Source organism: Nanorana parkeri, unplaced genomic scaffold (genome assembly GCF_000935625.1).
Source record: "Nanorana parkeri isolate BGI_ZX_2015 unplaced genomic scaffold, ASM93562v1 scaffold1022, whole genome shotgun sequence".
Taxonomy (NCBI): domain Eukaryota; kingdom Metazoa; phylum Chordata; class Amphibia; order Anura; family Dicroglossidae; genus Nanorana; species Nanorana parkeri.
Genome location: NW_017307290.1, coordinates 607,480 through 626,041, shown reverse-complemented (window position 1 = coordinate 626,041; position 18,562 = coordinate 607,480).

Genomic DNA, 18,562 nt, shown 5'->3' with positions numbered 1-18,562 from the left:
ACTGACATCTGCTTCACCAGCTTCTCTCCGGCTTCTGTAGCCCGGAATGACAGTTGAATGCGGAAGTGATGTAATATACATCACTTCCTGCATTCTGACACCAGAGAGGAGATCAGAGGGAGATCGTGTGCTGATCTCCCTTCACAGAGCTGCCATGTTGGTCCCGGGCCCACATCAGGTCGCACAAAATACAAGCAAATCAAGCGCCTGAACGCTTGTATGTAAACAGCCATCGCTGGCAGCTGTTTACAATTTTGACGGTTTCCCGCTGGTGAGCACCGCCTCAACACGCACGAGTGGGCAGAGCTAAAAGGACGTTTTTAAACGCCTGCTCACTTTTAAGAAGCTTCTGGCCAGCTGTTTAATTACAATGGCCAGTCGGGAAGCCGTTAAACGTGAAGACACCAGCAAGGCTCACACTTCCAGAGCCTGGGAGTGTAGAGGCTGCCAGGTGGGATCGAGGACCGAGTGAGTATATCTTTTTTGTTTTAGATCCTAGACCAAAACGAGCATATAGTGCTCACCCCTGAAGGAGCTGCTGGACATAACGGGCACTTCTCCTACCTGCACAACAGTTACTGGGCCCTTTCTTAAGCAACACCAACACTTTTAGAATAGAACAGGCTTGAGTAGTAGGCTCTTTTTAGTATTTATTGCTCAGTAATAACAAGGAGAGAGGGTTGGGGTTGCACAAAAATTGAGTACAGTGTCTTCACTATTAGCAACAGCAGTAGTAACAGGTGGCAACAGGTCCTATGAGAGTGACCAAAAAGCGATAGTAGCACCAGAGAGCAGCCACAAACAGTTTATGACTCTGAAGGAGACAGTCACATGACTTACAGTGCACCAACTGGCTTCTTCTCTTCTGTATAGTATATGAGTCTAGGGCGAAGGATCTTTTGCAGGGTCCAGACAGCAGCTCTCACCAGCTCCTCTGTGACACTCCTCAGTAAGCAGATCCTTCCTTCAGCCCAGCTTCCTTCAGGTTTCTTTGCAGTAGCATCTTTAGCCTCTGAGCCCCCAGCACCTGCCACATGCAGACCTTTTGCAGCACATAGACCTCCTCCCACAGAGAAGCCCCAGGGGAGTGAAAGTTCTGGAAGGTGTTCCAAAATATTTATCACCTTCCTCCAGCCATACCTCTGAGTAATCCCTGAGCCTGCTCAGGGATTGGTCAGTCAGATGCATATTCATAATCTAAGGATTGATCCTGCCACACTGTATGCTGAGGCCCCACCCCAGCAACAGGAATCAATCTATTAGAGATGGGAAGTTTGGATCTTTGAAATGAATCGGTTCATTTTGATCAGTTCATTCAAAAGAACCGATTCATGAATCGAATCATCTTTTCAGCTGACTCAGCAAGTGAACCGAAGTTCAGGAGCTGTCTGAACCTTCATAAAAGATCGAAATCAGAAGACTCTGATTCAGAGAAGGGGGGCAGTTCCTGGGGACGTTTCCTGTAATCAGTAGACATGTGCAATTTATTTTCCGGACAAATTTTCGTTATTCGGAGATTCGGAACAGAAATGACGATAATCGGCAGGTGTATGGGCAGCATGCAGCCGCATTTACTGTACGATCAAAAATCCATGTATGCCATCGCACTCCTGACCGGAAAATACCCAACGCAACGTATGGAAGTAAACAAAAGTCACTCACACTCCAGTCGGAGTGCAAATTACTTTTGTTAACTTCCGCATTTACTGTACGGTCTTGCGATGGTTGTAAAGTGATTTAAAAAGTACGATCTGCCCATCTTGGCCAGGCAGATCGTACTTGCGATCATCGCAATGCTAAACCGATGACCGCAATGCTAAACCGATGACCGCAATGCTGAACGGGCATTGTGTGCGTGCGCACACCGGCCCGTTCGGCATTTGTCTCCCGAGCATGCCACAAACCAGCCGAAAATCTTAAGATTTTCGGCTGGTTTTCGAACATGCTCCTTAGACAAAAGATGTGCGACCGTACAGTAAAATCGGTCGCACACCTGCCATAAACTTTGCGATTATTGTACGATCGCGGGTTTTCCCGCGATGATCGTGCGATTATCGCACAGTGTATGGGCACCTTTAGACTCAGGGGTCTATTCACAAAGCTGCCGAGGGCAGCCGAGTGAATGACCGATCAGAAGTGAAGTGAGCCGAACACTGTTCGGCTATTCACTTCAGGCTGGTACGGCTGATTTCAGCCGTACATCGGCTGAAATCAGCCGTACATCGGCTTGCTTCGTGTGGCTTTGGATCAGCGGCATTTGGCTTGGCTTTGGCAGCGGCATTTGGCTCAGCGGCATTTGGCTCGGCTGTTCTGCTCGGTCCCTCAGAGGCACCGAGCAGAACAGAAAAAGAGTGAAAAAAGTAGAAAAAAAGTAAATAGAAAACGATTGTGCAGAGCTAGCAGTGACAGCTAGCTCCGCCCAATAGTTTCCTATTGTCCGGCGGCTCTGCTGCTGTTAAAAAAAAAAAAGTTAAAAAAATTTAAAAACTCTCCCTGGCGCCCCGGGAGCCCCCCGCTCCCGGCCGCCAAGGAGAGAAACACAGCTGTGTCTTTTTTTCTTCATTCTGGCACGAGCGATGTCAGAATAGAGAGAAAAAAAATTCCCATTCAAAAGCATTGAGAGTTTACTATTGGCTATTTCAATTTGCAATAGCCAATAGTAAACTAGCATTGTTCCCGCCCTCTGCTGGTGGACCTGGTGGGGAACTGCAAAAGAGGGCGGGTACAATGCTAGTTTACTATTGGCTATTGCAATAGAAATAGCCAATAGTAATGTCCCAATGCTTTTGAATGGGATTTTTTTTTTTTTCTCTATTCTGACATCGCTCCGTGTCAGAATAAAGAAAAAAGACACAGCGGGGTTTTTCTCCTTGGCGGCCGGGAGCAGGAGACTCCCGGGGCGCCAGGGAGAGTCAGATGCTTGGAGATCAGTGTCCCTGGTTAGCAACCAGGGACGCTGATCTCTCTGAAAGTGGCCGGAGCCAGCCGTAAGATCACGGCTGGCTCCGCCCAGCTGTCAGAAGCAGGCTGTCGGCCGGCCAATGGCCGGCCGCTCGGCCAGCTTCGTCTTTCAGCACGGCTCAGCGCTCGACTGAGCCGCTCGGCCGTGATCGGGAGCTGTACGGGCTATTGTGAATAGCCCGTACAGCACCCCCTCGGTTCTCCTGAAACGAAGGGGTCCTGGTGCCGAAGCTAGCCGAAGGATCGGCCGAAGCTACGGCCAGATCCTTCGGCAGCTTTGTGAATAGACCCCTCAGTGTACTGTTTGAGGTTTATGTCCAGTTCACAGATTTGATTGGTTGCAGGGAGGGGCTGGGCGGGGCTGGCAGGAGCTGAGCTCTGCTCTAGGATCGTATTACAAGAGCCGCTCTGCTATACATTACACACTGAACTGTTTGCCTCAGATGGATAAGCTCACTCAGGAATCGCCTCATCCGGTTCACTGAAAAGAATTGATTCAAAAGAACGATCCGTTCAGGAAATGGACATCACTACAATCTATCAGACTTAAGGTCCCCACACACCTTACGATAATCGTACGATAATCGCGGGAAATCCCACGATCGTACGATTATCGTAAGGTGTGTGGAAGCCGTGCGACCTCTACTACTGTAAGGTTGCACGACTTTAAACTTACGAACATGTTTGCAAACCCGCCGAGCATTGTATGATGTTCGGCGGGTGTGTAGCATGTTCGTAAGAAAAATGCCGGACGGGCCGGTGTGCGCAAGTGCACACTGCCCGTTCGGCATTGTGGTCATCGGAAGCCCGCCCCTCAGGGGGCGTGGCTTGCGATCATCGCAAGTACGATCTGCCTATGCAAGATAGGCAGATCGTACGTTTTTTTAAGTACCTTACAACCATCGCAAGACAAAAGTCTTGCGATGGTTGTAAGGTGTGTGCCCAGCCTTAGGTAAACCTGCAGATCTCAGAGCAATCAGCATCCAGACTGATTACAGTAGAGATATAACACTAAATTTATAAGTTAACATAGCAGGCGCTACAAAAATTTAACCCTTGCAGTGTGAGGGTAGCCGCAATGCAAAAGTTATTTTGTAAAATGTGTTATTGTGCATTTTTGTGCATTGCATTAAACAGTCCATTGATTTTGAATGAGCAATAATGCACATAAACTGGGCATGCATAAATATTCTTACCACATTGGGGAGGCATTCACAGGAAAAATTAATTGCACTGTGTTTTATGCATTACTGTGCATTATGCTAACGTGCTAAAAACATGTCTTACCACAACGCACTGTTTAGTTTTTTTGTTTTTATTCACCTTCACCACAAGTGAAGGAAACTTTTTTTTGTTTCTTGTTGCTTGTGTGACATCACCACAGGGGCTACTGAGGACTGCTCGCTCCTGGAGGGTGCCCTGCATCTGGAGGAAATGACACAGAATGTCCTCTTTGAACCATCCTCCCAGAATGGAAGGTTATCAGCAGTAACAATGGTGCAAAACTTCTCCACTGCACAGGGTGACAACACTGAAGTGAATTTACTGCAGGTAAAATAGCATTGTCACCCTGCAGAGGAAGAGCTGTTGGCAGGCAGGATCACCAGGTATTACATATTTGAAAACATTTTTATGAGAAACTTGGAGGGGGACAGTTATATTAAGTGTTTATGATACTTTTAAATACTTTTTTGTTTTAGTTTTCTATTGTTAAACAGTGAGGTCTTGTTCACACCAAATGCAGAGCAGATCTGCATGAGTTTCTGCACACGCAGTGCAGTGGGTTGTGCCACGTTTTTTGCCGTGTTTTTGATGTGTTCCGGGCCGTTTTTGGTAAAAAAAATTATATATTTTTTAGTTTAAAATGGGCTTTCAGTAGGTTCCAGGGCGTTTGCATGCATTTTGATATGTTTGCATGCGTTCCAGAGCAGGTAAAATAGGGCCTGCTACAGTTTTTTTACCTGCTCTGGAACGGAACGCTGCTATGTGAACTGGAGCTAAAAATACCATTGGAATACATTGGACGCAGTTTTGCTCTGGTCTGTAACTGCTCTGCTCCTGGAACGCGCTTGGTGTGAACAAGGCCTGAGGCTTCAGCTCATTTGTTGATAGGATGAATTTTTCTTAATGTTACTCTTGACTATTTCTTCTGTTTGTGAATGACTGTATAATGCACTGTAAAATCAAATATTTCTTTCATATGGAAATCAGCTAAACATAAGAAAACAACCTCTGGCCTCAATTGTCTGTATACATTCAAACAATTCAGAATAAAAAAAGACAGCTTTCACAGTAAAGTGGACCAAGCATTTCATGTGCATGCATGTAACACATAGGTAATTATTACCTCTCACAAAGATCACCGCACTCCCACTGGCAGTTCCCTTAATTTACTTATCTCCAGAAAGATGGTGCCATATTTGTTTCAGGTCAGCATCTATTTCCTGGCCTGAGATGCTGACTTATAGGTAGCACAATCATGTATATAGTGGTGCACGTGACCGTTCTTGGCTGTGGTCATAAATGTCATTATAAATGTGACCGAGATCAGCCCCTGCTGCAGCCTTTCAGCTTGTAAGAGTTGCAATATTGTAGTCTGGTCACCGATACTGGAGTGGGGAGGAGACTGAGAAAATGTTTCCTACTGTTTGCTGCAGACTGATCATGGAAAAATTATACTGTTGCTGTATATTATGACATTTTATGAATTTATTAATCCTAAATTGTAAAGTTACTTCAAATGTCAGCTTTAAAAGTGTATAAAATGTTGCACATTCAGAGCATAGAGAAAACCTGGTACATATTTAAAACATAAAATTAAAAGCCCCCTTGTAGAGCAAAGCTACCCAAAGAATCTTCACATCCGGCACACATCTGAGTGTGCCAGATGTCTGCATTCCATATCGAGTGTTGTGGTTCTCTTCACTGTTCCCTACATCACTGTGTTCTGAGGGGTGTAGGGGGTCGTGCTTGGAAATACAGCATGGGGGAGGGGGGTTCAGGCATCCATCACATTCAGATGTTTATCAGATAATAAGATTCTATGGGCGACTTTGCTCTTCAAGAGAGTGAGGATCAGAAGAACTGGCAGCAGGACAGATATGTATAAACAGGTAAAATAAACAGTCTGCATGGATCAGATTATTTCAGATTTTAAAAAGGGGACAGTCACTTTAAGTATTGTAAAGTTATATTAATGGCAAGAGTCCACAGAGTATAAACAGTTCGGGTGTGTGGACACATACATGACTGATGGATTCGTCAATTTTCGTCCCTTTGTTCAAAAACCCCAATAAACACTCGGACTGCGCAACATGGATTTTAACGGCCACAGCAGCCCTTTTATGAAAACCAAACAACTTTAACAATACCAAAAGTAATAAACCAAGTAATATACACAAATAATACTGTAAACGATGGTTGACCTGAGAAGGGGTCTTTGGGTGCCCAACAGCCCAAAAAAGGCCTCTAACACTCCACCCATGTCCCCAGCCGCACCACAACCAGCTCGAGGACACTTATCTGGACACCAACAAATCCGGACACCAACAGGGGGAGGCACCCATACCAGCTGAGGGCCCCCCATTTTTGTAATCAACTCCGATTTTGTAGACCCCCCAAAGACCCCCTAACCCGCCACACGAGCACGAGTGACACCTCACTCAAGCGAGTCACCCCACATACGCCCCGCTCGCTGGATCCCATCCTGGAGACCCAGAAACCAAAATCAGTGCCAACCGCATCCCTCCAGTACCGGACCATGCAATCCTCTACGTCCGAGTGCCGCACCACGAGGCCCCCCAGCTGAGCAACACATTTTTGCCCACGGAATGAGCTTGATCCGGGCCTTATTCAAACGCTCCACCGATCGGGCATACCGCCAAACCCTCCTGGCCACGATCTCCGACCAGACCACTACCACCCCAGGGAACCCCCGCCTAAAGCACAGCAGATCAAATTTAATGTCCCGGATCAAATCCCTGGAGGCACGCACCCCAAAGGTCGTTGCCTCTGACGTGCAACACCAAAACGTCCGGGGGCCGAACAAGTCTGGAAAAATAGTGAAATCACGGCAAGGCCCGGCACCACACCCCCTAACTCCCAACCACCTCAATGTGGCAACGTCCCAGTGGACCCCCAGCTGCCTGCCCTCCGGCCTAGCAACAGCCAAAATCCCCCCCAAAAAAGACGTAGGAATCTCCTAATATCCACCCCAGGCCTTGCCGGAACTCAGTAAGAAAACAAGAAGACAATTAACCACACAAGCAAAACAACGTCAGCGAGTAACAACAGAAGAAGAGAGGAAAACCACACCACCCCCACCGACTACAAAAGATTATGGTGAACATAAACCCTGAACCAAACCGACTCCCACTGGCTAAGCCACCGAACGACAGCCGAAGGCAGACCCCACCTGGCAGCCTCGTTGCCGCCCCCACTCGAAACAATGAGAATTAAACTGCCGAGAATCTCGGCCCACTCCAGCCAAACAACGCCGAAACACCGCCAAAAACTGTAGGCGAGACAGAGCGGAAGCATCCGCGCGCTGCAAAACAAGGGGGGCCAGACGCCCGGTCCCTCAGCTCCGTAAAACCCCCGAACAGGACACAGGGCAAACAGTCTCCGGTTCCACCCTGCCCAAAAACAACCCCCTGTCCCCCGACCCAACTGATCGGTCTTGGAACGACAGATCCGCACCTCCACCAGATCACCATTTAAACACACATCAACCCACTGCAAACCCCTAAAACCCTGCCCAGTATTACGGACAAGTTCCCCACACACAAAGCCCCCAAAAGGCCAGCGCAAACGCCGCCCTGAGCAGAACCGCCTCGTCCCAGGAAACGCACCCCCCCCTCCACCAGCAACCCAAAAAACCCCGGACGCCGAAGCCCGAAGCCACGCGACCCCTCCGAAAAACCACGCATTGCCTGCCGCACCAAAAATTGCTTGGTCAGGTCCGGCACACCCATGGACGCAAGCAAAAAGGCGAATGCCGCCAACCGCCCAGTCATCGTGGAAACCGACACACCCCGTGCAAAACCCCGTCCAATATAGTACAACAGGAACGACAACCTGTCCCCGTCAGACAATGGTGCAGGCGCACCATGCACCAAAACCGACCATTCCCGCCAAGCCGACGAGCACGCCGTCCAAGTGCCTGTACTTACCGACTGCCGAAGCAACACTGCTGAGATGCCAATGCCACTCTCCATCGATGCCCAGTACAAGGAAGTCCCTGCCGCTCCACTCCTGGTGCCAGCGACCAGAACCAGTCCCACTGAAAGCGAGACAGCGCATCAGCCACCAAAGTCTGTACCCCAGGAACATGCCCTGTTTTAACCAAACAATTGACCCGCAAGCAAAGAAGAACCAAATGCCGCAACAAACGCATCACTGGGGGCAAAGAAGCTGAACACCGGTTCACCGCCTCTACACGCCCATGTTATCACAATGGAACCAAACACGAGCAACACAAAAACATGCTCCAGCCAAACCTCCATGGCCACAACGATGGTAAACAATTCCAAAAGCGCCAAATTGCCCCCCAAAAAACCCACGCCAATCCTCTGACCATGCCTCGGCGCACCAAACCTATGCCTCGGCGCACCAAGCACCCAGGCAATAAGCTCCAAAACCAGTGCTGCCCGCTGCGTCCGTGCAAATAATCAAGGTCAAAAACCCACACCACAGGTGCCATCCACAACGATCCACCGTTACAAGTCACTAGGAACGCTACCCAAACCGCAAAATCCGCCCCGCGTCCGCCAGCCAAACGAACAAAATGATGTGGTGATGTGAGCCCCGCTGTAGCCGCACACAAACGTCGATTGAAAATCCTCCCCATCGGCATGATGCGGCAGGCGAAGTTCAATTTACCCAAAAGAGATTGAAGCAGTCGAAACCCAGGCCGCATCCCGCACCACCTATTGACAAATGTACTAAATCTCTCAAAAAGGAACAGGAAATTGAACACCCCATAGGCAAGCAACGATCGATAAAATACCACCCGTCCCACTTACACCCAAGCAAGGGCTGCCTATTGGGGTGTACAGGGAGCAACCGAAACGCGGATTCGATATCAGCGCCCCCTTGCCATAATGCTGCACCCACATCACCGCCGTGTCAAACGATGTATAAGACACCGAGCATAAATCTGGACTAATGGCACAGTTAACCGACGCCCCCTCCGGGTATGACAAGTGGTGAAGAAGCCAAAATGTGTGAGGCTCCTTCTGGGGAACCACGCCTAAGGGGGACACAATCAGCTCGGGATTAGGCAGGGCCGCAAAGGGCCCCACTAGCCCGCCCAGCTCGACCTCCTTGTCCAATGTGGCCGAGATCACCCAATTATAGATAAACGCAGATATCAAATGTCTGGGGAAGGAGGTCAGGACCGGAGAAGGAATACGAAAACCCAGATGAAAGCCGCCCCGCAAAACATTTGCGTCCTCCCCCCTAGTATACCACTTAGATAAGGTTCCATCGCTAACATGGCATCCTCACTGTCCGCAGCAGGGTCCGACGAATGGGACTTGCCCCTCCTAAAAACACCCAGAGAAGCCACGTGAGCCTCCGTAGCCAGAGCACTCATACTGGAAATGACAGGAGGCCCCAAAACGGCAAGAGCCCCCGTAGAACTGCCAACAAAAACCCTTCCACTGTCTTCAGGAGTCGCATGCGCCAGTAAAGAGTCCGCGGGTAACCAAGCCCCCACAGGTCCAGGGGGTGGCGCCAGAACCCCAGAAAAATCGCTATGCGCCAGCAAGGACCTAAACCCTTCAAAAAACTCCAAAAACCCCAGGCAACGCACCCTGCAAATCACTACTCCCCGCCACCAAAGGAGGGCGTCCCCCGCCAATTACCAGCGACCCGACCAACCCCCATCCCCCATCTCAATGCCAGACCCTGGGGGAACTAGATGGACACAAGCACTCAGGGGGCCTAGACCTCCTAGCACGTTGTGGGAGGGGGAGGGGGGGCTAGATGGAGCCCCCTGGAACCCCTTAACACATTTGCTAACTGCTCCTGGAGCCACTGGGGCCCCCTTCAGAGCAGCAGCCACCCCGACCTGTGCCCATAGGGACTCCAGGACACTCATGGCAAAATCTGTATTCTTACTTCCAGCAGGGTGAAGAACAGGACAACCTGCTTCCTTCGTCGATTTCCAGAAAGAGGACGTCCCTCAGCCCTTGCAGTTCCTTCCCATGCGGCTCCTCCCGGACACCTGACTCCTACATCCAATCAGGTAAGAGCAGCTATTCCCATTTTCTTTTAACTCTTTCTCCTGGGACTATTCCTCCCCCAGTCATGTAGCCCCTCCGCTCAGTCTCTCCGGGTCTGTCTGTATATTTGCAAATCTGCTCAGTCACATGGCCAATTAGAGCTGTACACCACAAAGAATCAGCATAAACATGCGGCAGGCATCACAAGTGTTTGAAATCAGCTGCAGCCAGGAAGTCTGTGCAAAACAATGACAGGCTGACAGAAGTGTCACTAGAAGGAAGTAATGTACAGAGTGCAGAGTTTAGAAGGAAGTAACTCACAGAGTGCAGAGGTCAAATGGAAGTAAATAGCAGAGGCCAGTAACACACTGAGTGCAGAGGTCAGTAGTCAGTAATGCACAGAGTACACTGGTCAGAAGGAAGTAGCATACAGAGTGCAGAGGTCAGGAGTAAGTAATACACAGGGTGCAGAGTTCAGAAGGAAGTAACGCACAGAGTGCAAAGATCAAAAGGAAGTATTGCACAAAGTGCAGTGGTCAACAGTCAGTAAAGCACAGAGTGCAGAGGTCAAATGGAAGTAAATAGCAGAGGTCAGTAGTCAGTATCACACAGAGTGCAGAGGTCAGCAGGAAGTAACGCACAGAGTGCGATGGTCAGAAGGAAGTAATGTACAGAGTGCCGAGTTCAGAAATAAGTAACGCAGAGAGTACATAGTTCAGAAGGAAATAATGCACAGAGTGCAGAGGTCATTAGTCATTAACGCACAGAGGTAAGTAGTCAGTAACTCAATCAGAAGAAAGTAGCGTACAGAGCACAGAGGTCAAAAGAAGGTAATGCGCAGAGTGCAGAATTCAGAGGTGTGGAGTCTCACCAGGGCTGTGCGGGGTCTCGTGGGTGGGTGGATGAGAGGGGTGATGTGCGTGCATGCAACGTCACTCCTCGTTGGCTAGCAGGCGGAGCTCCAGAAGGCTGACTGGATAAACTCCACAAAACCCCCTATAAAGCATGGTTCAATTTGCTCCAACAGGGGGAAAAAAATTCCTTCCTGATACCATAAGGCAATCGGATATTCCCTGGATCAACAATCTCTGATGCCTAATATACCTATAATAACTCAATATCCAGTAATATTCTGTGCATTTAGGAATACATCCAGATGTTTTTTAAAACAATTAACCAAGCTAGCTAGAACTAGCTGCTGGGGGAGTCTATTCCACATTTTCACAGCTATAACTGTGAAGAATCCTTTCCGTATGCAAAGGTTAAACCTCTTTTCCTCCAGACGCAAAGAGTGCCCCCTTGTTCTTTGCAGTGACCTTAACGTGAATAATTTGGCACAAAGCTCTTTATATGCACCATTTATGTATTTATACATGGTGATCATGTCCCCACTTAATTGCCTCTTCTCCAGAGAGAACAAATTCAGGTCAGCTAATCATTTCCTCATAGCTGAGCTCCTCCATGCCTCATGGGTTTAGTCACCCTTCATGCACTTTCTCCAGTTCCACAACATCCTTTTTGTGAACTGGTGCCCAAAACTGAGGAGTGGATGAGAGGGGTGATGTGTGTGCATGCAACATCACTCCTCCTTGGCTAGGGGTAAACTCCACAAGGAAACAGAGTCATCAGTTATGGTAGCAACACTCAGTTTAGTACAAAAGAAGGAAATGTCCAGTCATGTCCTAATATTGGAAAAACATATTTTCAGCTGATGGGGAACTTGGGGGATGAATCTCAATTGGAGGTGCTAAGGTAGGTCAGAAGGACCGGAGACCCCCGTAGGGAATACACTCACCAGATCATGGAGAAACAAGAGCCGTCTTTTTTCCGGAAAAGAGGAAGGAGGTTAGTAATCCATCCGTCTTTAGCGGTCAGGTGTTGCGATCTCTTCCCAGTTCTGATATCTTTAGTCAAGGAGCCGTTGTTTTAGCCGAAAATAGGTTTCTTGTACGGCTTCAGGGATTACCACGGTTCCTGTTCTCGGAGTGAGTGCAGGTAATGAAGGAGCATCTGCCGTCTTAGCCGTGGGGAAATTTCCTGTGCGGCTTCCGGGAGTTATCCCAATTCTTGGTATCAGAAAGGTGCCACCTCCATGCTGTCTGTGCGGAGTCTGGCTCTGAGGAGTCCTCTTTTGTATATCATCTTTGGATTTTACATCGTTCATTATTATACACAATTTAGATCAATTCAATTTATTAACGTGTTGTCACTTACGTACTCACCTGGTTGCACTGTATATATGATTGTGGATGAAGTTACATCCATTATATCTCTCTTTTTTATATATTCAGTTTATAGTACACAGTTCACGCAGTGATTTACCCCTTTTTTGTCTGTGTTTACATATATATTTGATAGTTATTGACACACTATATAAAGAAGACAGCAACACATCCCATATGAATTTATTAGATTTTATTTGACTTTATTTCATATACACATTCATTTATGCTTGTATAAATCTGAGGATTTATTGTCTGTTCTATACACACTGGTTTCTGTCCAAGTACACCATGAAAACTTATAGCGCTGCACTACTGATGAATAAACAAAATGAATTACTTGACAGACGCTTCAGGCAAACGCCTCACTAGCCCACTCGACATAGCAAACTGTTTTGGCAACTTCTACTCTTCTCTATATAACCTAAAAGATTCTCCGGACAACCATGAACCAAGTGAGGATGCCATTCAAGCATTTCTAAATTCTCTAAATCTACCCAAGATATCTATGCTTGATTCCCTCACCCACCCACCCCAGAAATCGATAAAGTTATATCTTGCCTTCCGCTACATAAAGCCCCTGGTCCCGATGGCTATAGCTCTGAGTACTATAAATCATTTTCCTTGACATTGACGCCACACTTATGCAAATTCATGAATGAAGCAGCCTCCTCGGGTGGCTGCCCGAAGGAATCCCTAGAGGCCCTGATAGTGATCATTCAGAAACCAAATAAACCAACCGATCAACCAGCCAATTGTAGACCCATTTTCCTGCTAAATACCGATTTTAAAGTTTATACTAAATTGATAGCCAGCAGATTGGTCCAAATCCTCCCTCAGTTTAATAAAACTGTAAAACAGAGCGGCATTTATAAAATATAAGACGGAGGGGACGGCATTGGCGTTCCTTAACTACAAAGAATGTAACAAAAAATGCAAACTAGAAATCCGGGCTCGCCCGATGGTACCAGATGCTTCATTGACCTCCTCCAATGGGCTGAACATGTCAAAACGCCTTCCCTACTACTCTCCCTAGATGCGGAAAAAGCACTGGGATGCTCCCTAGATGCGGAGTACACTGGGATTATGTAAAGGCTGTACTGAACCGCTTTGGGCTTACGGGATTTATTGGCTCTGCTATTCATGCCCTCTATACTAACCCCAGTGCACAGGTCTGGACCTCTGGCCTTATCTCCTCCCTGTTTAACATTACTAACGGAACTAGGCAAGGCTGTCCTTTATCCCCCCTCATCTTTGCCCTAATTATGAAACCCCTAGCTATGTGTCACGCACCCCCTTAATCCCCTGGGTTTCGGATCTCAGTCGCGGTAGGATAGTGGAGCAACCTGTCTCTTAACCAGATCTATAAAGAGGAGCAAACGGCTAGTCAGGCTTAACCCCTGGCGTCACTCTCAATCTGCACGGAGAGTTAGGGGTTACAGCATCATCTGCCGTATCTTCCTCTGGGAAGTGGTTAAGGGGGAACTATTCATTCATAGGCCCTTAAGTGTAGGAAGTATAGTGAACGGAAATAAATCAATTGATATAAGGTATGATACCCGTTACTAATAGCAACGAAACAGTAAGCAGTCATTGGCCTGCAAAAGTCAAATGGTTTGTATGATACAATGCTTAATCCCTCAGCAGGGTACTTGCGGTTTAGGAGAGCAATTCCGGAGGGCTGCTGGCAGTGAAGAGTAGGAACCGTGCTCCTGGGTCCTGGGTTTAGGCGGTTGTCCCTGCTGGAGGAGTTCTGGTGTTGGTTAGGGGGTCCCAGGTGGTCCAGTATGCTGCTGCTAGCGGTCTCGTCAAGGTTCCTGGGGTAGAGGCTGCAGGGTTCCAAGCTGCAATTCTGGAACGCCGCGTCAGCCTCCCGAGTGTGTTTAAATAGGCCGCCGTTGACTCGGATTGGAGCGCATGGACGACCTATGATGTCACGTCGCGCCGGAGGAGCCGTAGAGAATCTCCTCCTGGATGGAATGCAGATGCCGCGATCCCGATCCCCTGCTGCTGTTACACTATGGCGATTCGTACTTGCCCACACATCAGTGGGATCCAAATAGGCTCACAGGAACATAAAATAGGTTTATACGCTGACAATGTCATTATTTCCATCACGCATCCTCTTAGCTCCCTACCGGCAATCCAAAATATTCTTACCTCTTTTGGTAAAATGTCACTATACAAAGTTAATGACAGTAAGTCTCAAATGCTAGGAATTAATCTTACTACGTCTGGGAAGAGAGCCATTGCCCTAGTCATTTCCTTCCCATGGGCCCCTTCCGACATGATTAGCTATCTGGGTATATCCTTGACATCTCCTACCTCCAGATTATTCCCTTTGAATTACATACCTCTCCTTGATAAGATTGAAACGTTATGCAAAAACTTACATAGCCCCACCACGTCATGGATTACATTGCTTAAAATGTTTGTTTCCTACCTCATACTCTATATCTCTTTCAAGTTTTGCCCATTCCCATCCTGCCTTCTTACTTACTGAACCTGCAACGAATCCTAGACTCCTAGATATAGAAAGGAAAAAAACATTGGATTTCTAGGAAGTGTCTATGTACTCCAACATCACATGCAGGCCTAGGGGCGCCAGATATACAAAAATATTATAAAACTGTCATCCTGCATCAAACCAGCCAGTGGTGGAATACCTCCTCCAACAAAACTTTGAAAAAAATTGAATGCACTGGTTCTAAAACAGATCTTCTTTCTTTGTTGTGTGCCCTCCTTCTACAATTCACTCCTAACAAACCCTTCTTGGACTTGATCACAGCTACCAATAGAGTCTGGGCATCTCTAGGCTCAACTTCCTCTACAACCGATAACTCTCTCCTCCAACAAATACCTCTCTCCTCTCTGGATATCATCCTTTACGACACCTGCCTAACCCCTTGGATGCATATGGGCTTGACTCATTGGGAAAAACTGCACGACAAATGATCTCCACTCTCCTTTGAAGAGCTCTCTAAGAGATTCTCAATCTCCCCTAAAGACTTTTATAAATTCCTCAGGATCCGACATTTTATGGCCTCCGCACAAGTTAAAGGAGAACTATGAGATGAGTGATTTCCACTCACCTCATAGTTCTAGCCGACCTGTGACAATGAGACTGTCACAGGTTGGCTCAGTAGATCGGGAGGTGAGCGAACACATACCGGGTTCGCTCACCTCTCGATCCTGTCACGGCTCTCTGCCGTGAAAGGGGGAGGGGCTGGATTCCCCTCTCCCTGCTCCGATCTGCCAGCACTGACTGGCAGAACAGACGGGGAGGGGGCGGGTACAGCTGGCTCTGCCTCTAGATAGGCAGAGCCAGCTGTCACTCACGCAGTTGGGCGGTTCCCGACGTCCAGGTCGGGATCCGCTCCGGCTGCGGCGTCTCAGTATACCGCGAGCTGTAGCTCGCAGTATACTGAGCTTAGGGTAACGGGAGGATGCTAGTTTGTGTCCTCCCGTTACCCTAAGGAGAACTATGGGGAAAAACACTGACCCCATAGTTCTCCTTTAAGGACATCCACATTATTAGAAGAACTATATCTTTCTACCAAACTCTTCATCCCCTCCATAAGGGCATCTCTTTCTTCTATAAACACCTTGCTGGACCACAAACATTTGAGAAACGTCCATCCAGTGGTGGGAGAAGGAGTTGAATTTTACGCTGCCCCCTACCCTATGGCGTAAAGCTATTGAATGACCTCTAAAAACATCTAATTGTATCACACATTAGGAGTCCCTTCAAAAAATCTTCCATGAATGGTATTACACACCACAAAGGGATTTTTTTCCCTTCAAAACATCTTCCATGAATGGTATTACACACCACAAAGGTTAGCTAAGATTTTCTCTAGTGCCTCCTCCTATTGTTGGCGGCATTGTGGGAAAACTGGCTCTTTGACCCACATTTGGTGGTATTGTATTGAATTGAAACCATTTTGGGCTGCTATATTTAGATTTATTTATTCTGTGACACACTTTGCTTGCTCTCCATCACCTCAGTTAGCATTATAAGAGATTGGTATAGAGCTTTGGCCCCCCAACCAACGTATCTTTGTTTCTCACACACTGATAGCCTCCAGATTATCTCTGCCGCGACATTGGAAGCGAGTAGAAACCCCTAGTTTATATGTTGTTATCGAAATACTGAATACCCATGCCCACTTTGAAATGCTCCATGCAAAAGCCCATTTCAAATGGGATAAATTTAATGCCAACTGGTTATGGTTACGTACCACATGATATCCAACCAGGTCCTACTGCCTGTCGATTATAGCCAGCCTCACTGATTTTGTCCCCCAGCTAAGCCTTTTCCTAAAATGTTGACTGAAAATATTTATTTGACCTACACTTGCTGGTACAAGTCTCTGTCTAACAGTGTACCATATACTGACTAGTTTTACATTAAAGTCTAATTTACATTCAGGTAATATGGCAAATTACATAGACCCTTTCCATAGTCTTGTCCTTCCCTCCCCCTACATGTTTAGCTCCCTATCCTTATCTCCTACCAGATAATTAAAATATCTAAGCGCAGTTCATACCCCAGGCAGTGTTGAGGGATAGGCATGGTACTCTATGCCTTCCCTTCTCTCTTCCTCCCTTTATTTTTTATTTTATTTTATGTCACATTCCCTAATTATACAGAGGTTTAGGCCTGTTTCTTTCAACTGACTATCATATTGAGATGACTGTTTGTACATGCAGGCTGATAAGTCCCCTGAAACTAACGATCTTACTGTTATGTTGAAATGTGTATTCAACCTACTGTTTTGAACTCTGTATGCTCCTGCTCTTATACTTAATAAAAATATATTGTTAAAAAATTTTTTTTTTATTGAAGCGACTCCATTGCTCCATAAAAGAACATCTGGGTAGCAGTGACCATATTATGATTTCATTTAACTTAAGTTGTAAACAATATGCACATACTGGAAAAATAAAAACACAACTTCAGGAGAGCAAATTTTCCAATGCTGAGGTCTGCTCTTGAAGATTTAGACTGGGAGGGAATATATTCATCAGAAAACACAGAACAAAAATGGGAATGTTTCAAAACAATTGTTCGCAACCATATGGCAAAATATATTCCAGTAAGCAAGGTGGCTAATTTAGCAGCTTGAGATCCTCGCGTGGTGGATGGGAGGGGTGATGTGCGCACACGCAACATCACTCCTCATCGGCGGGCGGAACTCCAGAAGGCTGACTGGATCGCGAGGAAACTGAGTCACCGGGTTTGGCACCGGTGAGTGTGACAGGGCTCCTATCGCTGCCTGTGCACAGCAGCGTTAATGTCCCCTGTCACTTCAAAACTTGTGAGGCAAATTAGGTGGCCACGAGGCCCCTGTAAGTGCGAGGCCTTAGGCAACCGCCTAATTTGCCTAATTAGAGATCCGCCTCTGCTGCTATAACAAAGCACTTTTAACTTTCCACAGTTGAATAGCATATCATTTACATTTGGGTGGGGCCCTACACTTTGACAGTTATTATCACCCTTTCATTTAGAGTATCTGGTTGTGAAAATAAAGACCCTATTAATAAGCTTCATATATACTTTTCTGAGATCACTTCCCAAGATTGTTTTGGAGACCTTTTTGTGGCCTCTCTCTATTAAGTCTCCTAAATTACTCACATCAGCGAAGCAAATCCTCCACTTTTTATTTTTAAAAATCCTTTCCTTTTTGGTGGTTAAAACTAATTAGTAATCCATATATACCCCTCATATGAAGCTTGTTTCCTAAGTTGACCTTGTCTGGAGGATTTTACAGAACAAGACTTAGCTTGCCCTTCAAACATTCCACTTTGATCACATCAATGGGATCTATTTGCTTGTTGGAGAAATATAAAAGGTTAGTTATTCCAAGGTTCTGCTAAGCGCATCAAATTAGATGTTGTTACCTTTGAGAGTGAGGTATAGCCCCATCTAACCCACTAAAATATTTTGTAAATTATTCCTAATGCAAACCTTGTGTTCCATCTACTAGGCAAATGATACGAGTTGCAAATATGGGTTTGTCGCTAGCATGGGTTCATGATGAATCCTGCATATTTGAAGTTTGTGAACCCTGCCTGGCCTTTGAAATTAGGTCAGCTAACTTAGAGGGGCCAATAATCTTTGAATAAGCCTGCCCCGCCCCCTCCCCCCCC